The 23,557-nt window shown below is 46.2% G+C and overlaps 2 pseudogenes; both read right to left on the bottom strand.

Annotated features, from left to right (window-relative positions):
- LOC134757267 (uncharacterized) overlaps positions 1-23,557 on the bottom strand; it is a 214,320-nt pseudogene that overhangs the window by 120,120 nt on the left and 70,643 nt on the right.
- Positions 1,270-2,419, bottom strand: LOC134757338 (uncharacterized; annotated as a pseudogene).

A 23,557-nucleotide genomic window follows, 5' to 3' on the forward strand; every position in this document is an offset into this window, starting at 1 on the left:
GATGAGGAGGAGAATCTCATGGTCGTTCTGGAGACTCAGCTGAGCAGAGTCTCTGCAGGCCCATTGGCTGCCTAGCCAGTGGTGATCCTGCTCCCACCCTCATTTCTTCTTTGTTAACAAAACCATGACCTCATTAAATATTGGACACCTATAAACCTCATGGACCCTCCTCCAGCCTCCCCGCCATGTATTGGTGAGTCTAAGTCAACTCTAGTCATTTCATTCCTCTGGACATTGATTGCCTTGGGCTTGGGCATGCGCTGCCTCTTCGCCTGAGCCTGAGCCACAGGTACCCTCTGCACCTACCACGCTGATGCACTGGGCCAGGGAGAGCGCCGTCTGGATGGAGATGAGCTGTGAGGAGCTGGCGGCTGGGCGGATCAGGTTGTGGTAACGGGTTTTGTTCAGAAGGTCGTCCATCAGCTTCTGCTCGGCAGGGCCATGCGGCAGAACCCTGCATAAACACACAGACATGCTGGGCCCTTGTGCAGCTGTCCCCCACTGCAGCTGACAGCTATGAAGCAGGAGCTGAGAGGGCCAGGGAGCACAGACACCCCGAGGGCCCGCTGAAGCAGTGAAGGGGCTGGTGGGCCTGGCTCTCCCTGGGGACTTCAAATGACATTCATGACAGAGCTCAGCTACCTCCTCCCCATGCCATACCTCTTCCTCCTCCTCCTCCCTCCGTCAATGAACAGCATCCCACGCTCTACACACCTGATACAAAACTGGGTGTCTCTTCCTGACCCCTCCCTTGGTTCACCCAAGTAGCCACCAAGTCCTGTCTGTCCTCCCATCTCCACGGCTACAGCCATGTCCCTGCCTCCCCCACCCTGCCCACCTTCTGTTCTCTCCACCCACACTCTGTCCGTGCCATCCATGTGCCATACAGTGGCAGACTGGCCTTTCTACAGCAAACTGGACTTGGGCCCTTCCCTACCCACAGCTCTCACAGCTGGAGGTGGAGTTGAAGCTCATGTTTTGGCTTGGCATTCAGAGCTCTTTCCCCCTCAGCACTGGCTTATCCAGAGTGCTCACAGTGCAGGGCAGGAGCCCCATGACTCAAATGTGGGTTTGGTGCAGAACTGGGTCTGAGGTGGTGCTTTCCCTATGAAGAGACAGGGCTGAGATGGGATATTCTGGGTTCAGAGTCAGATCTATGGAGTGCAAGGTTTCTCTGAGACACCAGATGGAGGGGTCCAGCTAGCAGCTGGCTCCTGGTCTGGAGCTTCAAGGAGAGGTCTCAGCTCAGAGCCACATTCAATAGCCAGCTTACATGCGGCCTCCTGCAGGGAGCCCCTGGAGCTTCCACAGCCTCAGTTCTGCCCCTCTGCATACCCCAGATCTCCTGCTAAGTGGCGTTTGGGTCTTCATGTCATCTCCCTCCCATGTCTGGGAGTAAAGGTGAGGTGCAGGGACTTGCGCTTGTGTACTCTGGTGTCTTAAGGGAGAGTGTGTCAAGTAGAGTGGAGGCGGCTTGGAAAGAGGGAGTCTCAGAGGAGAGTGAAGGACACGTGACCAGGCGAGCCTGGGAGCAGGAAGAGAGTGAGCAGAGGAAACTGCTGGGTCAGGGGAGCAGATGGGAGGATCAGGGAACGAGGGGGGCTGGAGAGGTGGGTGTGGGGACACTGGCAAGGGGCTGCCTGGCTCGCCAGGCTCAGGAGTTGGTTACATCCTCCCACAATGGCCAGCTCACCTGGTCGCTCCAAAGCCCTCCCTCTGTGGGTGGGACCAGAGGGCCCAGAGCACGGATGACCCAGTTGAGCAGGACTGAGGTGGACTCAGGTGGGTGCTGGGCTGGACTCCTGGCCGTAGGGAGCAGCTGCCACCCTGCCTACTGCATCCACATTCCAACTCGCTGCCTATCTGAGCAGATGCAATATTGGGCACCTTGTGGAACATGCTCCTGGTGCACCTGCTGCCTCCTGCCCTTCCTGCAGAGTGCCCGGGCTTTCCAGAGGGGATTCCTGTGGAGGCTTGGCCTAGATTCTGAGTCCTGCCTCTCATACCCGGGGCTGCTACCCAAGAGGCCAGCTGCTTGAGTACCCTGGAAGCCAGTCTGTAGCCCCAGGCTACAGCTGGGTGCATCCCACAGCCCTTCTTTAGTATACCTATTTGGACTGAGTGCTCATTTCATAGAGAGGGGTGTGTCTTTCCCCAGCCCATCTGGCATGTCTAAGGCAGCTGTGGAGTCAGAATCTGCAGCTCCCAGCCCCTAGCCCTGCAATAGTAGGAGAGGCTGGACTCCACATCTCTGAAGTCCCACTGGGCTGGTGCGAGTGGGCTCCCAAGTTCAGAGCTGCTGTGCAGGCTGTGGGGCTCATGCACCTGTTCTGAACCCACCTGATGTGCTCAGGTTGCTCACCTTTGGGCCTGTCCTGCCTCTCTGGCATTCGGCTGACCCTGAGGGCCTCTCCCTCATCTTGACCACCAGCTATGGGCTCTGACTTAGAGGTTCCCAGAACCTTAGACCATTTGGCCGGCCCCCCATTTCTCAGCTGAGGAAACTGAGGCCAAAGAGGGGAAGCAGCTTTCTCAAGGACCCCCAGCAAGTCAGAGGCAGAACTAGGTCTAGGAACCTCTTTTTGACAGAGGTTCTGCCTGTCCGCTGAGCCTTCTTTAGTGCCTCATTAGCTTCCCCGTAAGGAGACTGCCCCACTGAGGCTGGAAATGGTGCTGTCCAGGGTGGTGTGTGCCGGTGACTGCGCCTCTGTTTGTACTTGTGAGTGTGTATGGGGGTGGGGATGAGGGGTGGGAATAAGCGGCAGGGATGCTGGGGGCTGGAATACACTCTGCCTCACCCCAAAAAGGGGCACAGCAGAGCCCAGCCAAGCACAGCACATGCTTCGACTTTCCAATCTGCTGAATGAGTGTGAGGCCGGCTAGGCCCAGAAGACAAGGGACAGGCCTTTCCCCACAGATGGCAGGGGGGCCCAGGATGGGTGGAAGATTTTGCCACAGCTTTGGGGGTCCCATCCCAGCCCATGGGCTGACTGTTAAGCAGAAAAGCCACCTCTAGGGGTCAGTCATGATCTAGTGATTCTGATGAGGAGGGGGCCCCACCAGCCTCTGTCCAGGGTCTTGTCTGGGAAAAACTGCTCCCTGGCAGAAACTGGCTAATAATTTGAGAGGAAGCCATAGCTGAAATCCTAAACTGTGTGAGTGTGTGTCCAGTTTGAGAAAGCATATTTGACCTAAACATTTATATTGAAAAAATGGAAAGATATTCCCCTTGTTTTGGAATACAAACTACAGAAAGTAACAGTTAACAGAATCTTATTGGAAAGGTCAGATACTGCATCTGGAAAGGCACAGTGATTTTCAACTGGGGTGTGTGTCCTTAACCGAGGAAGGGAAGGTGAGATTTATGTTTAGTAAAAGGCAGCTATGAATTTACCTTTTATAAAGAGCTTGCCATATACTATTAGTGCTTTTTCAATCATGTCAGAATCTGCCAGATGCCTGTGGAAATGCAAATTCCCAGGCTTCATTCCCAGAGATTCTGGTCCTGTGAGCCTAGGGTGGGGCCCAGCAAACTCTATGGGGTGGTGCAGGCTGCCCCAGGACCACACCAAGAAACACTGCAACTGGCCCCCACACACATCCCAGTCCCCAAATATGTAGGCAGGCATCTTATCTCCACAGAACAGATAGGGAAACTGAGGTCAGAGTGGGGAAAGAAATGTCATGGGGTCACCCAGGAAGTAGTAGCATAGCCACGATACACCCACTGCCTGCAGTCACCATCTCTGATGGCAGCTCCACCTCCCTACAGGAACCTTGCCTACCCCTACCCCTACCTCCTGTTGCCCCTATGGTGGGTCTCTGTCCAAGGAAGATGTAGCCCTGGTCCTCTAGGCTGACTGGGGCTCAGAGGAAAAGCTTGGCCCAGAGTGTGGGAGTTAGAAGGGTCCTTGGAATTCAGGTGGGGAAACTGAGGCCCAAAGAAGGCAGCCCTCACATTTGAACTCTGCCTGGAGAAGGGCTGGGTCTCTTTCCTGAGTGGTAGGTTTGACTTCACCAGCCTGGCCCTCAGTCAAGCTGGCTGTCCAGGCCCGCCACACCTCGGGGTGGGTGACCAGAGGCGGTAGTGCAATAAAACACGCTTCCTGGGAGATCCACGCCCATAGCTCAAAACATTCCAGGTCTGGTGATTTGGGCAAGCCCCCTTCTCTCTCAGCCTTGTTTCCCCATCTCTACAATAGCTGTGTTGCAGGAGACGTCTGTCTCAGACTGAGCTGCAGATTTTCTCCTGGCTGCCTTCACCGTCCAGGTTGCTGGCTCCTCTGTGTCCACTCTTCAAGACAGTCACCTCTTAGGTGAGGAAGGAGCCTCGGCCCTATCAGGAGTGGGAGCCGGTGCACCCCCAGCCTCCCAGGCTGCTGGGGATGACTTAGGCTGCCTGCAAAGCCGGTGCCATTCAGCGCCGCTTCCCAGGCTGCAGACGACCTCCAGGGAAGGAGACCCTGGCCCTCACAGCAGCTCTGAGAAGAGGTGGCCCCCACTCCAAACCTCGCCGAGCCACCCACACATTCCCTCAGCCCAAAGAGGCTTTTAGGAAAATGAATCATCTCAAGTTCATACCCATGGGATTGCTGAAAGAAAGGACAGTGCAGGGTGAGCGGGCATGAGGGAGTGCTGCTCTCTGCAGACTTTGCAGTGATGGCTCTTAGGAAAAGGGACTGGAATCTGGGAGGGTGACTAGCTCAGGGTTAAAGGGAGGGGATGGAGCTGGAGTGAGCTGGCCTCATCGTCCCCCTTGGGCCTTCCAGCCTGGGCTCAGGTGATTCAAGGGAGCAAGCACCTCCTTCTCCTGGCCAGGGAGTTCTCGCCACGTTCTGGAATCAGTACCATTCCCTTGGGGGCTGGGGGACAGAAACCACCTCCGGACCTGGCTGGAACTGCTGCAATTCTGGATCCAAATGGCCCCTGGCAGCTTCTCCATCTCCCTCTCAGTCCACCCCCCACCCCTCCCCCATGAGGGCCCCAACAGCAAATCTGACAACTGGAGGAACAAGGCAGGAAGGGCAGAGTCTGAGGGAGTGACCACCTTCAAAAGGCAGCTCTGTCACCTTCTCTCCAGGACTCTGAGGCTTGCTTTCATATTGCTCCCTCAACATCCTTTTGCTATAATCTGGCATGTTGACATATGGTCTTTAAAAACAAGAACACTGATGACGTGGAGCAGACTTCCCCTTTGGGACGGTGTGGAGAAGTTAGGGTTGAGGGCATCCTCTCTTCTGCAAACTGCAGCAGTAATAGGTGAGATATATAAAGTAAATAAAGGCCAGGTGCGGTGGCTTATGCCTGTTATCCCAGCACTTTGGGAGGCCGAGGTAGGCGGATCACCTGAGGTCAGGAGCTCAAGACCAGCCTGGCCAACATGGTGAAAACCGGCGTTTACTAAAAATACAAAAATTAGCCAGGCATAGTGGCACACACCTGTAGTCACACCTACTCAGGAGGCTGAGGCAGGGGAATCACTTGAACCCAAGAGGCGGAGGTTGCGGTGAACGGAGATCTCACCACTGCACTCCAGCCTGGATGACAGAGTGAGACTCCATCTCAAAAAATAAAAATAAAAAATTAAGTAAATAAAAAAGACACGCCCAGGCTGAAAAATAAGTTAATCACCTTCACGAATGAAAAGCAGTAAAGAAATGCAAAGTGGTTGGAGGCTGAAGAGCCTGGAGCCTGCTGGGCTTTGAAAACCAAAGACAGTGACAGGTCTTTTGGGATAAAGGGGGACCAAATGACTCCTAGCTAGAAGCTGAGAGCTTAGGTGTACCCCAGTACTTGAAAGCATGCTGGCCAGGTGCAGTGGCTCATGCCTTTAATCCCAGCACTTTGGGAGGCCGAGGTGGGCAGATCACGAGGTCAGGAGATCAAGACCATCCTGGTAACACGGTGAAACGCCGTCTCTACTAAAAATACAGAAAAAATTAGCCGGGTGTGGTGGCGGGCACCTGGAATCCCAGCTACTCGGGAGGCTGAGGCAGGAGAATCCCTTGAACCTGGGAGGCAGAGGTTGCGGTGAGCTGAGATCACACCACTACACTCCAGTCTGGGCGAAAAGAGCGAGACTCCATCTCAAAAAAACAGAACAAAATAAAACAAAACAAAAAACAACCAAGGGTGCTGGAGGGTGGGGGAGTCTGCTGCTGCTCTGTGGTCTGTATCCCTAGCTTTATGGGATGTATACCTTCCCAGTATCCCCAGGACAGGAGCTTGCAAATGCCGTAAAACCTGTAGGCCACTGCAAAACTGTCAACGTCAGGCTAGCAAAGGTGATAGGATTAAATAGGTTTTTATAAAAGTTTGACAAGTTTTTTTTAATAAAAGAAAAAGAGCTATTTAATTATCTATCAAGAATAATATAATCTTGGTACAAAGCTTGGCACAAAAGGATGTCCAAGGAAAGTTCACGATGGAACAGTCTGAATGACGAGTCTTTGTCACAGGGAGAGGGCACAGGGCAGTGCTTAGTGCTTGGCCTCTGGAGCCAGGAAATCCGGATTTGTATTCCTGCTGCCACTACTTATCCTCCCTGTGACCTTAGGGAAAATGACTTGCCTTCACTGGGCCTTCACTTCCTCATCGATAAAGGGGGAAATAACCTTTACAATAAGCCTTCTAGGATGAAATGAAATAATTCAAGGAAAGTAACTTAACAAGACCCAGAACATAGAAAACCAAATAGATGTTAGCTATTATTAACTGTTAGGAACATGAATTCCAAAACTTTAAGTAAAGTAATACCAAGTTGAATACAGCAATGTACACACACACAAATAATGCATCATGGTGAATTAGGTTTTATTACAATAATGCAAGGGCAGAGTCAACATCAGATAATGCACTATTAGCAAGCTAGCTTCCTTTTTTTTTAAGACAAGGTCTCACTGTCACCCAGGCTGGGGTGTAGTGTCAATATCTTGGCTCACTGCAACCTCCACCTCCCCAGCTCAAGCAATCCTCCCCGCAGCCTTCCAAAGTGCTGAGGTTACAGCTGTGCGCCACCACACCCAGCCCTATCTTCCTTAATGTAAAGCAATTATCATACTTAATAGTAAAATTTTAGAAGCGCTTTTCATCAAAGTTAGGACATAGACAAGGGTACCTTCTATTGCTGTCTCTACTGAACATGGCACTGGAGACCCTAGGTAATGTGTTAGGCTAATACATATGAAATTGCCATTTTTTTAAGGTTATGGAGTGCAGTGGCATAGCATCAGAAATGTATGTAATTCAACCTACAATAGAAATAAATCAGCTGGGGGAGATGGCTTATGCCTATCACCCCAGCACTTTGGGAGGCTGAGGCAGGAAGATCACCTGAGGTTAGGAGTTGGAGACCAGCCTGGCCAAAATGATGAAACCTCATCTGTACTAAAAAAAAAAAATACACAAAAATTACCCATGTGTGGTGGTGGGTGCCTGTAATCCCAGTTACTCAGGAGGCTGAGGCAGGAGAATCTCTAGAATTCGGGAGGTGGAGGTTGCAGTGAGCCAAAATCATTTCACTGTACTCCAGCCTGCACAACAGAGTGAGGCTCTGTCTCAAAAACAAACAAACAAACAAACAAACAGAAAGAAAGAAAGTTTCAAGTTTTCTCCTTACACAATATGGATGTACTTCATAATGGACTTTCTCATCATGATTCATGAGTGAAGTGACATTCAAACTTGGTAGCTTTTCAGTAGAACTTCCTTTCCCAACATTTTTTTCTGTTCCTTTAATGATGGCAATATCTGAGAGCTCTGAACATAAGTCAAAGGTTTGATTATTTTTCATGTGGCTGGAAATTTTTGCCCTCTGTCAAACTTGGAAATTTTTTCCTCTGCCTGGAACTTTTTGCCCCGCATCTTCCAATCGCCCCCTGTGTCCTCTTGTTATGCCACTACCCTTTTTTGAGTGTGTCTATTTTCTGGCACTACAATACATTCTGGCACTACAAGGCTCATCTTGTGTTTTCTCGACCCTGACCCAGAATCAGCCATTACTTCAAGGAGCCCTGGTTCTGATATTGGAGAATGCTGTTAGAAACCAGGATGTGGTACTAGGCATGCTGATTTCTATTGGAGTGTCATATAAAAAATTTGTAAATTTTTTGTAGGTCCTCCCAGTGGATAGGATTAGGAAATAAAACATGCATACTAACCACACATATACACACATCTACATCTGTTTCTGTATCTGTCTGTGTACATATTAAAATAAACATGAGTTGATAACGAATGTTTCCGCTTTAATCCAAGCACAGATTTCATCCTAGCCTCCCCCTCTTCCTTCTTTTTAGCCTTTTCAACAGTGGGAAGTGTGGCTCTTGTTATGTACACTTTATTCACTTATTTGTTTGACCCTAGTATCATAAAGTAGTTCCATATGCCTGTGACAGATTGATTAACTGGAGTCCATTGTTTGTGGAGAAATATTTTTGTCCTAAGCCTTACAGCAGGGGTGGCCAAACTTTTGGCTTCCCTGGGTCACACTGGAAAAAGAAGAATTGTCTTGGGCCACACATAAAAATACACTAACACTAACAATAGCTGATGAGCTAAAAAAAAATCACAAAAAAATTTCATAATGTTTTAAGAAAGTTTACTAATTGGTTTTGGGCCACATTCAAAGCCATCCTGGGCTGCAGGTTGGACAATCTTGCCTTACAGTATCCAGTCAAAATACTGTTTTCCAAAATTAGTTATTTTCTTCTTCATCCCTTTCAGTGTGGCCACTATTTATAATGCAGTTTGGTTCATTAGTGTTTGTATTCCAAAAACACCCTCAGCCTTCCTATCCTGGTTTTAATGAATTATTAGGGTGAAACATAGTAAGAGTCGGAGCTATACAGAAAGGTCTACTCAGAGGTGCTTTGTTCCCTCCTATTCTGTTCCCACCACTCCTACTTTCCACTACTTTTTCCACTGACCCTGTGAGCATCATATTTATTGTTAATGGCAGTTACATTTTTACCAAGTGCTTACTATCTGTAGGCACTTGGTGTGTATTGCTTCTTCTGGTGTTCACAGCAACCTCTTGAGGTAGGCACTATTATTATCCACACCGCCCCCCGCCGTTTTTTGAGACAGAGTCTCACTCTGTTGCCCAGGCTGGAGTGCAGTGGTGCGATCTCAGCTCACTGCAACCTCTGCCTCCCAGGTTCAAGCAATTCTCCTGCCTCCGCCTCCCAAGTAGCTGCAAGTACAGGTGCGAGCCACCACACCCATCTAACTTTTGTATTTTTAGCAGGGATGCGGTTTTGCCATGTTGGCCACGCTGGTCTCAAACTCCTGACCTCAGGTGATCCCCATTTTTTAGATGAGAAAGCAGAGTCCCAGAGAGCATAAGGAGCTTGTCCAGAGTGGCATCTCTGATGCATAACCAGTACTCAAACCAGTATTTTTCTGACACCAAGGCCTGTGTGTAAACTGTAAAAGGGCTGTTTGGTCCCTGCTTTCCTAAAGTTGTCTGATCCCTTCTCAGTCCAGGTCTTCCTGAAGCTTGGCACTTCTGAAGTCACCTTTCTGAAAACATTCTGGTAACTGTTAGATCCCTTGTTCTAGCTATTCATATGTTCTGTGTGGTTAAACAAGGTTCACAGTGGGCCACCTGGCCTTTGGAACTTGGCTGAAGAGGCTGCCTTCAATTCATCCTCCCCACCCCCATTTTCAAAACATGGGTTTCCATGTGTTAGTTGTAAATTAGGAAACATAACCATGTTTTGAGGCTTCATAGAAAACAAACGTCTGGGGTCACACAGGTTAAAGGAGGAACCAAATTCAACACTATCACTGTTCTATTCGGCAGGCAATTCTGGGGCCTTCCCGTGTCTCAGGTTCTGTACTAGTTGTTTCAGGACTTTGGGATAAACACAAACTATCCCTGCCCTCAGGGGGATTAAGGTCAGGTGTACAAATGACTCTAATGCGAGGCAAGGCTGGATTCAGTGCTGGAAGAGGAGGGCATACCTAACGCTATGGGAATTCAAAGAGGAAATGATCAGAATGAGGAGGGAGAGATGGGTCATTCCGGGAGAAGCTTCAGGGAAAAGCAACATTTGAAATGAGACTTTGGAGAGTGAGGGAGGTTTGGGCAGATGGATAGAGAGGATGCAAGGCCAGGGGAAAGGTTTGAGCCAGAAAGTCGGCTTGGGCAAGTGCATGGGTAAAAAAAGAGAATCCACTTTGGGAGGCCGAGGCAGGTGGATCGCCTGAAGTCAGGAGTTGGAGACTAGCCTGGCCCACATGGTGAAACCCTGTCTCTCCTAAAAATACAAAAATTAGCTGGGCATGATGGTGGGCACCTGTAATTCCAGCTACTCGGGAGGCTGAGGCAGGAGAATAACTTGAATCCAGGAGGCAGAGATTGCAGTGAGCTGAGATCACACCACTGCACTCCAGCCTGGGCAACAAGAGTAAAACTTCATCAAAAAAAAAAAAAAAAAAGAAAGAAAGAAAATCACAAGGCAGTGTGGGGAATGGTGAGTAATCCAATTTGGTTGTTGCAGAGAGGATGTAGAAGGAAGTGACAAGAGAGAAAGCCAGACAGGTGGCTTGGGGTCATCTTAAGGGCCTTTGTGCCAGTTAGGATGTTCCAGACTTCAGTCAGGCTGCCCAGCTCAGACTGGCTCAGACAATGAGGGGGTTTATTGGCCATGTAACTGGGAAGTCCAGAGGTTCTAGGACTACAGAAAATTATTATTTAGTATTAGTTTGACAGCAACACCTTCTGTTTTCTGGGAGCAGGAGATGCTTGTCAAGCTGTAGGTCACTGAGTTGAATATTATCCTGCTTTATTAAATTGCCAAGGGCACAGTAATTGTTGAGAGGGGAGAAGTACACATGAAAGAAAACATGACCAGCTTAGAAATGTCAAATGATTATGACGTTGTTATAAATTATTATAATTCTTTGAGCGTCTACTATAAGTAGAGAAACTTGAGTTCCAGGTTGTGGGCTTGGTTCCGCCAACAATCAGGAACGTGGTTTTGCACGAAGCCCTTCTTTCTTCTATACTCTTCAGTGTCCTCACCTGCAAAATGAGGCCTTTATATATATGTGTGTATATATATATATATATATATATATTTTTTTTTTTTTTTTTTTTTGAGACGGAGTCTCGCTCTGTCGCCCAGGCTGAAGTTCAGTGGTACAATCTCTGTTCACTGCAAACTCCCCCTCCTGGGTTCACAGCATTCTCCTGCCTCAGCCTCCCGAGTAGCTGGGACCACAGGCACCTGCCACCACGCCCAGCTAATTTTTTGTGTTTTTAGTAGAGATGGGGTTTCACCGTGTTAGCCAGGATGGTCTCGATCTCCTGATCTCGTGATCTGCCCACCTCAGCCTCCCAAAATGCTAGGATTACAGGTGTGAGCCACCACGCCCGGCCAAGGCCTTTATTATATTAGGGTTCCTACTGTTTTTTAAAATACTTTTATTAAGTCCAACATTTTTATTAAGATCATTGTTTTTATACATGCCTATTTATGAAAGGGGTTTTCGAGTGTTTACCACTTTTTATTAGAAATAGAGACAGTAAGAATGTTTGACTTAATTGACACAGGCATAATTGAATGGGTATAAATGGCATGCCATAGAAAGAGAAAATTAAGTTGAGCTACTCTGTTGGTTTCACTGATGAGGGGATACATCATTCAAACAGCCAGGAATTAAATCCGTCCAACTCACAAATGGGGAAACCAGCTGTGTCTGTACCCATGGCCAGCCAGATTGAACACAAATCAGGAAAGTCAGTAACTTTTCCTCAGTTCTGAGGGACTTCAGTGGCTGCGGTTCATTTTCCTTTTGCTTCTGAAACAGTGCAAGTTGATGCTCGCCTGGACAGAGCGGCAGTGAGTGGTGGCGTCTGAAGGCCAGGTCTCTGTTGAGATGACTACACGTCGTCTCCCAGTGCCCAATGCATAGAAAAGATACACTACTTAAAGTGTGAGATGCTCAGTGAAAAATAAAATCTGGGGTTGAATCATCATGGGGGATACTGCATACTCTGTTTCCCCCCTGCAGATTTCCAATGCTCATTAGTTTATAGAGACTCTGAGAATTCCTACAGCAAAGGCACCTGCCGAGGTACTTACAAACTAGTTTAGCTAAACCAGACTTTCAACAATTGGTTACTAAAGACCACTCAAAGTCTGTCAACACTCTGTCATCTCTATGTAATGATAGAAGCATAGAAATTCAGGGTAAATGTGTAGAAATTTCTATAGAAACTTGACATTCTCCCAGCATCTGTATGTGACATCAGGGGACTTGTCTCAATGAGCAGTTACAGACCAACTGAGGTTTTGTCAGACTCGATAGAAAGATGCAGAGGCTGTGAGCTGCAAACGAGTCACATGCACAAGGACCACATTGCAAGCTGCGTTCTTTAAGGTTAGTTTGTCAACTATAGTATAATCTCACACATCTGAAAAATGGGAACATCTATTCTATAAAGTCTTATTTTTGCAATAATTTTAATTTTAAATCAAGCCAATGTTAGCACTATTAGTGAAAACAAAAGAAAGTTGTATTATTTATTATTAAACCTAATTTGAGAGTGAAATAAATTGTATTAATTTTTTTAACCAATAAAAGATGCACCTTGTAAACCAAGAGATGATTATGAAAGTGATTCTGAGGACATGAAGACCAAAGGAGTTTGTCCTCGTTTTACTCAGAAGTACTATTTCTAATGGACAGATGATCCCTGACATACAATGGTTTGACTTATAATTTTTTGACTTTATGATGGTGTGAAAGTGATATGCATTCAGCAGAAACCATACTTCAGTATTCAATAAATTACATGAGATATTCAACGCTTTAAAGTGGGTTTGTGAGAGATAATTTTTGCCCAATGGAAGGTGAATGTAAATTTTCTGAGAATGTTTAAGGTAAGCTAGGCTAAGCTATGATGTTAGCTTAGGTGTATTAAAGCATTTTTACTTAATTTAATTTAATTTTATGTTTTGAGACAGTGTGTTTTGTTCTTGTCACCCAGGCTGGAGTGCAATGGCATGATCTCGGCTCACTGCAACCTCTGCCTCTTGGGTTCAAGCGATTTTCTTGCCTCAGCCTTCCTAGTAGCTGGGATTACAGGTGCGCACCAACATGCCTGGCTAATTTTCGTATTTTTAGTAGAGACAGGGTTTCACCATGTTGGCCAGGCTGGTCTCTAACTCCTGACCTCAGGTGATCCACCCGCCTCAGCCTCCCAAAGAGTTGGGATTACAGGCTGAGCCACTGCACCCGGCCTTAAATGCATTTTCAGCTTATATTTTCAACTGATGATGAGCTATAACTCCTTTGTGAGTTGAGGATCACCTGTCTTGAATTTGGTTTTACAGGCATAACTGAAGGTGAAAGGACAGAACCACAGTGTGTTACTGGCACAGGTGCATCGGCTAGTGAAGAAAGAAGGCATTCAAACTGTAAGTTGCATTCACGTGGGAAGCACAAAGAACTAAATTCAAAACAATGAAACATTAGAGAAAAGCATGGAGTTAAAACACAACAGAATCAGATGTTCACTATTTCTCATTTTAACACTAGTGCTTTGCGGGCTTCTAATAAAGTTGTACTCCAGGAGGCTAAGACTGAAAAGTGACACTAGTGAAAAGTAGCATTGAAATAGTTCCTTAGAAAAGTTGGGTGAATGTGGGGCAAAGATGCCACTAAACTTTAATTTTCCATCGACACACAAATTCAAAGTTTTCCAGAGCTGGCAAGTAAAATGGAAGATCCACTCACAGGACACATGCAGTGTGTGAGGGGGATGCTTTTCAGCACTTCTTGACGGATGCACAAATAATGCCAACATGGTAAATGTCTTTGGTAAACGCGCAATGGAATGTAGTGGTTGTGTGAAGGAAGAATTTTGTTTTCAGCTTCATTTTTGATAAACACAAGCAGCTCTGGACTGTGTGAAACCATGGAGCACCGCACAGTTAACAGAGGTGGTTTGGAGTTTTTTAGCTTTGCATAAGAGGATGTTCTGATGCAGAATCTACAGTGACAGGAAACCATTCTGGACAAGTTACAGAATTAAGGAGCTTGTGCCGGGATGGAAGTAAATCAATGACTTCTGTCTTTGAGAAGGTTTTTCTCTGCTCCTCTGTGATGGTTAATTTTTTTTTTTTTTTGAGATGGAGTCTCGCTCTGTCCCCCAGGCTGGCGTGCAGTGGCGCCATCTCGGCTCACTGCAAGCTCTGCCTCCCGGGTTCATGCCATTCTCCTGCCTCAGCCTCCCAAGTAGCTGGGAGTACAGGTGCCTGCGGCTAATTTTGTGTATTTTTAATAGAGCCAGGTTTCACCATGTTAGCCAGGATGGTCTCGATCTCCTGACCTTGTGATCCACCTGCCTTGGCCTTCCAAAGTGCTGGGATTACAGGCATGAGCTACCATGCCCCACCTTTTTTTTTCCTTTTCTTTTTTTTTTCTTTTTTTTTTTTTTTGTTAGTCCTTCCCTCCAGTGTCGTGGAGATAATTGGAAAATGTTTTAGAGCAAAAAAGTTTATTTCTCCTTCTTGTTGTTAGCAAAGAAATTTATTTTTCCTCCTTGTTATTTATTGGCCTTGGAGACATACACAAAATAGCTCATTCTACTTCTGAAATTTTGTTTTGATTTCCCTGGCCCTCCCCACGAAGTATTTCAGATTAGCAGGGAGTCAAGCATTGTCTGTCTATCTGTGAATAAAATATTTCAGGCTGCTTTTGCATAATATACATGCTCTTGCCTTTACGAGTCACACTCACATCTTCTGGTTTTGTAAAACACCAGGTAGAGAAGAAAACAATGTTTCTGAATTCTGCTTTATCAGCCCAGTAGAGAACTCCTCCCTTCCCTGAACTGAGGGCCACATCTAAGGGGTTGAAACAGGGCCAGTTACATTCTATGTTCCCAACATAATTGTCCATGCATGGATCCAATCAAGTTAAATGAGAAATAGGATATTTATTCTAAAAACAAGTTATTGCTACAATAATAATAATACTATAGTAATTTTATTATTCTAATAAAGATATTAGAATAAAAACTGGTTATTAAAGTACTAAACAGTTGAAAATCTAAATGTCTCACAAGGTCAACTATAGCAAGTATATAAGATTTAGTATTAGTCACACGTCAAAAATTATATCCATAAAAGTAATGACATATGAAAACAGTTTATTGATACAGATATAGCAAATATAACTAAACTGTGCTGAAATGTATTTTAAAATAAAATATGCCAAAATATTATTGATGATGACTTTGGATGATGGTATTACTACTAAGGTTTCAAATTTAATTTGCTTCTTACTTCTGAGTACTTCTATAAATTTTTAAATAATAAAATTAGTGTGTTAAAAAATGTCAAGTGATATCTAGAAATCAGAAAAAGGCATATTGCCAGAGGAGGACCGAGTTAGTAGATTTGAGGCTCCATTAAGTTTTGTTTATGATCAAAAAACAAACAAAAACCAGGCAACAGTGGCAAAAAATATCTCACTCCCTTCCTGGAAAAGTAAATGAAACTACAAAGAATTTCCAAACTTAAAAACTGTACATTTCAAGTCTGTTCATAACTAGTGAAGTCACAGTTTCTGAAAACAATGATAAAATTTTAATTGATATTTAATTCATATTTTTTGTTTAAAAAACTATCAGTATTGGAAGATAAATTTCATGGGAAAAGCATTGAATCATTAAGTTTTGCAGTCACAAAGGTAAATATAATTTGCTTAATGCTGCCCTCAGTTTACAATGAGTCTTTAGTATCTTCTAAGCTATGAGTTCACCAAAATATAGGATTGTTTTGCTGCATATAATTTGCTCAGTGATCAAACACAAAGGAGTTACCTATGTTAAGATGTGAATAATAAATTTATGCAAAATTTATGAAAGTGTACATTGGAAAGACAATAAAACTTTCCATTAAATTGGTGGGAAAGGAGCTCAAAACCTAGCTGGGTGATTCATTATTTTAATGACTTCCTGCTTTACTGCAAAACCTCTCTCTTCATTCGGTGTTGGTAGTTTGAGCCCCTGTTAAGGATATAGGCTCACAATGAAGCTTCTATAAATTTCTGGACCTCTGTCATGCTGGCATGTATGTCATTCTCCTTTAGGAATGATGAGGAGACTGGAAAGCGGTTGCTCCAAGGGAAGGGATAATTTTGCAAACCTGAGCTGTCTAAGCTCAGCATGAATTGGAGTGGGCTGCTGACTCAGGCTAGCAGAGGCAGCCAGGAAACAGGCAAATCTGCAATCCGTTCTGCCAGGTCTGTCCCAGCAGGTGTCACTAAAGGCACCCCTGTGTGCTTGTCACTGTGGCAGCCTTGACAAGGAAGGTGGAAAGGAAAAAGAGACCCAGTGCTGAACTCCAAGCAGAGATGGGGCTTTTCTCTATGCATATTTTCCCTCCCCTCCCAGCCTGCATTTCCAATAACATATTGATTTATATTTGTATTATGAAACAAAAGTGGTTGTAATCAGATGTTCTTTCCTTTTACACACAATGTTAGCTCCTATTTACATTCCTAACTGAACAATGTCTAAAGAGGTACTTAAACTGATGTAAAACGCAGATAATCTTATGACCAAATGCTTAGCGCAAGAAAAAACTTCAATTTGCAAGAGAAGTCCCTCCAAATACAGAAAGGAGCAGTATTGTAAGAGGTACCTTAACTAAAATGTAGCAATGTAAGGAGCAGAGCAGGAAGAACTTTTAAGTCTGAAACTTACAACAAGTCAATTTCATAGTCAGTTTCCCTGGGCCTTCCACAACAGCCTCCGGCATCTGTTTTCTCTACAATGGAGGTAACAATAGTAGCTATTTCAGAGTAGGAAATGGCTTAGATCAGTGCTAGAATATGGTCGTGGCTATATAAAGTTTAGCTATTTGTATATTGTAGGAAACCTACAATGTGTTCTTTTATCGGTAGTCAGTAATGGATTTCTTGTGGGAAAGTAGCAGCCACTTATGGGGGGAACACCTGCAGTTCCCACTAAGTGAACACTGGTGCCTGCTAACCTTTGCCTCTATTTGTCGCAATAATATACTGTCAAGCTGTTCCTTGAGTTAGCAATTTTATTTACATTCTTTTTCTTTTTTTTTTGCTTTCCCTTTTCCTGCCACAGAGTCCCGCTCTGTCGCCCAGTCTGGAGTGCAGCAGCGCCATCATAGCTCACTGCCACCTAGAAGCCGGGGTGAAGCAATCCTCCTCCATCAGCCTTCAGAGTAGCTGGGACTACCTGCGCGGCCCACCACACCCGGCTAATCTTTGTGGTTTTTGTTGTTTTTCCGTTTTGGGTTTCCGCCGGGCGCAGTGGCTCAGGCCTGCAATCCCAGCACTTTGGAAGGCAGAGGTGGGCGGATCACCCGAGGTCGGAGACCAGCCTGACCAACATGAAGAAATCCCGTCTCTACTAAAAAAAAAAAAGAAAGAAAAAAACTACAAAATTAGCCGGATATGGTGGCTCATGCCTGTAATCCCAGCTACTAGGGAGGCCTAGGCAGGAGAATCACCTAAATCCGGGAGGCTGAGGTTGCGGTGAGCAAAGATCACACCATTGCACTCCAGCCTGGACAACAAGAGTGAAACTCCGTCTCAAAACAGAGACCGGGTTTCACCATGTTGCCCAGGCGGTCTGGAACTCCTAGGCTCAAGCGATCTGCCGCACTCGGCCTTCGAAAGTCCTGGGATCACAAGGGGGAGGCACCACGCCAGGCCGATCTATTCCTTTCTGGTTACTAAATTGGACCGGGGGCGCGGTGGCTCACGCCTGCAATCCCAGCACCCAGGGAGGCGGAGGCGGGCGGATCACCCGAGGTCAGGAGCTCGAGATCAGCCCGACCAACACGGAGAAACCCCGTCTGTACAAAAAAAATCAAACCAAAATTAGCTGGCATGGTGGCTCATGCCTGCAATCCCAGCCACTCAGGAGGCTGAGGCAGGAGAACCACCTAAACCCGGAGGTGGAGGCCGCGGTGAGTCGAGACCGCGCCACTGCACTCCAGCCTGGAAAACGAGTGAAACTCCACTAAAAAAAAAAAAAATTTTTTTTGACACTGTTTCACCACGTTGCCCAGGCCGGTCTGGAAGTCCTAGGCTCAATCGATCGCCGCGCTCGGCCGTCCAAAGTACTGGGATCACAAGCATGAGCTACCACGCCAGGCCGATCTATTCCTTTCTGATTAATAAATTGGACCGGGCATGGTGGCTCACGCCTGCAATCCCAGCACCCAGGGAGGTGGAGGCAGGTGGATCACCCGAGGTCAGGAGCTCGAGATCAGCCCGACCAACACGGAGAAACCCCGTCTGTACAAAAAAAAAAAAAAAAACACCAAAATTAGCTGGCATGGTGGCTCATGCCTGCAATCCCAGCCACTCAGGAGGCTTAGGCAGGAGGTGGAGGCCGAGGTGAGTCGAGGTTAGGCACCTAACCGGGAGGTGGAGGCCGCGGTGAGTCGAGACCGCGCCACTGCACTCCAGCCTGGAAAACAAGAGCGAAACTCCACTCAGGAAAAAAAAAAAAAAAAGACCGTGTTTCACCATGTTGTCCAGGCTGGTCTGGAACTCCTAGGCTCAAGCGATCTGCCGCACTCGGCCTTCGAAAGTCCTGGGATCACAAGGGGGAGGCACCACGCCAGGCCGATCTATTCCTTTCTGGTTACTAAATTGGACCGGGGGCGCGGTGGCTCACGCCTGCAATCCCAGCACCCAGGGAGGCGGAGGCGGGCGGATCACCCGAGGTCAGGAGCTCGAGATCAGCCCGACCAACACGGAGAAACCCCGTCTGTACAAAAAAAATCAAACCAAAATTAGCTGGCATGGTGGCTCATGCCTGCAATCCCAGCCACTCAGGAGGCTGAGGCAGGAGAACCACCTAAACCCGGAGGTGGAGGCCGCGGTGAGTCGAGACCGCGCCACTGCACTCCAGCCTGGAAAACGAGTGAAACTCCACTCAAAAAAAAAAAAAAGTGTTTCACCACGTTGCCCAGGCCGGTCTGGAAGTCCTAGGCTCAATCGATCGCCGCGCTCGGCCGTACAAAGTACTGGGATCACAAGCAGGAGCTACCACGCCAGGCCGATCTGTTCCTTTCTGATTAATAAATTGGACCGGGCGTGGTGGCTCACACCTGCAATCCCAGCACCCCGGGAGGCGAGGCGGGCGAATCACCTGAGGTCCGCAGTTTGAGACCAGCCTGACCAAAAGTGAGAAACCCCGTCTCTAAAAAAAAAAAAAAAAAAAAAAAAAAAGCTGGGCATGGTGGCTCACGCCTGCAATCCCAGCACCCAGGGAGGTGGAGGCAGGTGGATCACCCGAGGTCAGGAGCTCGAGATCAGCCCGACCAACACGGAGAAACCCCGTCTGTACAAAAAAAAAAAAAAAAAAACACCGAAATTAGCTGGCATGGTGGCTCATGCCTGCAATCCCAGCCACTCAGGAGGCTTAGGCAGGAGAACCACCTAACCGGGAGGTGGAGGCCGCGGTGAGTCGAGACCACGCCACTGCACTCCAGCCTGGAAAACAAGAGCGAAACTCCACTCAGAAAAAAAAAAAAAAAAAAGACCGTGTTTCACCATGTTGTCCAGGCTGGTCTGGAACTCCTAGGCTTAAGTGATCCGCTGCGCTCGACCGTCCAAACTCCTGGGATCACAAGGGTGAGCCACCACGCTAGGCCGATCTATTCCTTTCTGATTAATAAATTGCGCCGGGCACGGCGGCTGATGCCTGCAATCCCAGCACCCCCGGGAGGCCGAGGTGGGTGGATAACCTGAGGTCGGGAGTTTGAGACCAGCCTGACCAATATGGAGAAAACTGTCTCCACCAAAAAAAAAAAAAAAAAAAAAAAATTAGCCAGGCATGGTGGCTCACTCCTGCAATCCCAGCCACTCGGGAGGCTGAGGCGGGAGGATCACTTAAAACCGGGAGGTGGAGGTTGCGGTGAGCCGTCATTGCACTCCAGCCTGGGCACCAAGAGCGAAACTCCATCTGAAAAACAAACAAACAACAACAAAAAACCAGGTTTCACCATGTTGCCCAGGCGGGTCTGGAACTCCCAGGCTCAAGCGATCTGCCTCGCTCCTGGGATTACACTGTGAGGGTTAATTTTATGTGCCATGTTGACTGGGCCACAGGGTGCTCGGATTAAACATTGTTTCTGGGTGTGTTTGTGAGTGTTTCCAGGTGACTTTAGCTTTTGAGTCAGTGAATTCAGTAACGTAGATGGCCCCATGGAGATGGACATCATCCAACCTGGTGAGGGCTTGAGTAGAACAAAGGGAGGAAGGGGAAATTTGCCCCCTTTCTTTCTGCCTCTTTGCTTGTGCTGGGACATCTCATCTTCTGTCCTGGGACTGGGATGTACACCATCAGCTCTCCTGGTTCTCAGGCCTTCTGACTTGGACAGAATTAAATCACCAATTTTTCTGAGTGTTCCAGCTTCCAGATGGCACATTCTTTGCCTTCATAATAATGTAAGCCATGACCCCATAATAAGTCTCTTTTTAAGAAAATGTGGGACATATATATCATGGAATACTATGAAGCTATAAAAAGGAACAAAATCATGTCCTTTTCAGCAACATGGATGCAGTTGGAGGCATAATCCTCAGGAAACTAACACAGAGACAGAAAACCAAATACTGCATGTTCTCACTTATAAGTGGGAGCTAATAATTAAGTCCTAATTCCTAGAACCTGTAGATGTTACCTCATTTGGAAAAAGCATATTTTCAGGTATGATTAAGTTAAGGATCTTGAGGAGAGATTATCCTGGATTGTCTCCGTGGGCATTAAATCCTGGCACATATATCCTTATAAGAGGGAGATAAAGGAGATTTAACTTCAGACAGAAGAGAAGGAGGCCCTGTGACCAAGGAGGCAGAGCCTGGAGTGGGGGAGCTGCAAGCCAATGAATGCCAGCAGCCATCAGAAGCTGCGAAAGTCAAAGGATGGATTTTCCCCTCAGCCTCTGAGAGCACTGGCTCTGCTGATACCTAGATTTCAGCCCAATGATACTGATTTTGGACTTCTGATATCCAAAACTGTGAGAAAATAAATTTCTGTTGTTTTAAGTCACCAAATTTTTGGTAATTTGCTCTAACAGCCACAGGAAACTAACATACATGCCTACCTGGGTCCAGTTGTGTCCTGTGACTCCTGCTTTCCTGGGACAGGCAGGCTGCTCCGTGCCTCCTGGCCATCCTACTGGGTGCTGGATGCGGTAGGCTGCTCCATGCATGCCGGCCATCCTCCTGGGTGCTGGACGCTGTAGGCTGCTCCATGCCTGTTGGCCATTCCCTTTGGTGCTGGACAGCACTCACATTGTGAAATCCACTGGCCCTGTGAAAAACACCTGGAAATGTTACCAGGAGAGGGGTTAGTTCTCTTTTTGGCAACCCATGTTACTGCTTATGGCTTAATATCTGTGCCTCCAAGATCCCTTCTCTCTGCCTTCATCGATGCCAGGAAAGCAGTCACCTTTTGCCTTTCTTTGCTTCTCAGCAAGTGGCATGTCTCCATGTCACTTTAAGCATCAAGCACACGGAGCCCAATAAGATGCTGAAAAGTGTCTGCCTACAAGGTTACAAGGTGGTGGAGACATTCTGAGCCGGTAACTGCAGGGCTCAGTAAAACCGCTACAGGAAATCTCAAGTTCAAAATGCTGAAGTGAAAAATAGGTGATCACAACGAAGGGAAACACAAATCCCTTCTTTTAAAAACATTATGGTGATAAGGCACAACATAAAATTTACCATATTAACCACTTGTAAGTATACAGTGCAGTAGTGTTAAAAATATACATGTTGAGTAACGAGTTTCTAGAACTTGCTTCTCTTGGAGAACTGAAACTATAGCCACTATACAACAACTCCCCATTTCTCTATCCCCTGGCTTATGGAAACAACCGCTCTATTTTCTGTTTCTATGAGTTTGACTAATTTCGAACCTAATGTAAGAGAAATCGTACAGCATTTGTCTTTGTGTGATGGGCTGATTTCAGTTAGTGTAATGTTTTCAAGGTTCATCTATATTGCAGCATGTGACAGGGCTTCTTTCTTTTTTAAGGCTGATAATTTTATAGTATTCCGTTGCATGGATAGACCATATTTATTTATTTATTTATTTATTTATTTATTTATTTATTTATTGAGACAATCTCACTCTGTTGCCCAGGCTGGAGTGCGGTGGCATGATCATGGCTCACTGCAGTCTGAATCTCACATTCTCAAGCGATCCTGCTGCCTCAGCCTCCTGAGTAGCTGGGACTACAGGCACATGACACCATGCCTGGATATTCATCTTTCTGTGTAACTGGTTGAGAAACAGGGGAGTAACAGTGAAGAAACAGTCTTAGAATAAATCTGGTGACAGCAGAAGAGAATATGAGACAGATTGTGCTCACAGAGCCTTGAAGAGTGTGACAGTATTTGAGGGCCACGCTGTTGTCTTAGAGTGAAGTGAGGAGAACCTGCACTGGTTTGGTAGTCATGGGAATGGAAGGAGGAAAGAAATGTGAAAGCTCATCGGTGGCAGAGTCAAAATGGCTTGGTCTTTGTAGTCAACGATTAAGTGAGAAGGAGGAATTACTGGCTGACTTAGAAGAAGTAAAAAATGTGAAATACCGATAAAACACAAATCTTGCGATTTTAGTCAGCGTAAAGACTAAGAATTGTGTGATTCTAGATATATTATTAAGCAGTTTTGTTCCAGTATTTTATATCCCATATCTTCTAGCTATGACCCTATTTCTTTGTTTCTTGACATAGACAAACATTTTTTAAACTAAGAGCTTTATTGTGATACAGTTTTTGTATGATAAGCCTTACCCTTCAAGTGTACAGTTCAGTGGTTTTTAGTATATTCAGAGTTATGCAGCCATTACCACTCCCTAATTTCAGAACATTTTCATCTCCCCAAAAAGAACCCCGTACCCACTAGCAGTCGCTCCCTGTACCTCTCTCCCCCACCATTGATCCTGGCAACCTCTGATCTAACTTCTATCTCTGTAGATTTGCCTATCCTGGGCATTTCATATAAATAGAATCATACAAAAGTGGCATTTTGTGACTGATTTTTCTTTACAGTGATTATAAATCAAATGCCTGAAGACGCTAAGCTTAGGATAGTGTTTGCTGTACAACTTTGATAACTGAACTTTTGTAAAGCTGAAAATGTGACTGTGTCTGTATATGTGGCATATTATCCTTAGATGATCCTTACTTCGATTATTAAGAATTTTTTCCCCTAGTAATCTTCAACTGTCTCAATATTCAGCAGGAACCCCTTGGAGACAAAGATCAGTATGAATTTGGAACACCTATTGACAAAATGAATGTAATTTAATTTAGTAGAGTAGTAAAGTCAACCACTTTTAGGTGTTGATGCTGCTGAAAGTGTGTATTAAGGAAAAGTTTACTTACCCTACTTTTTGTGGAGGTGCTAGAACTACTTCCGTCTTGTGTTTAGATTTCAACAAACCTTTGCATGGGCATTATGTGGTTGCACAAATGTACTTCGTTTTGACCTGAAAATGCAAAAACTTCCTTTCTTCCCACTTTCTGA

This window comes from Gorilla gorilla, chromosome 16 (assembly GCF_029281585.2).
Source record: "Gorilla gorilla gorilla isolate KB3781 chromosome 16, NHGRI_mGorGor1-v2.1_pri, whole genome shotgun sequence".
In the NCBI taxonomy this organism is placed as follows: domain Eukaryota; kingdom Metazoa; phylum Chordata; class Mammalia; order Primates; family Hominidae; genus Gorilla; species Gorilla gorilla.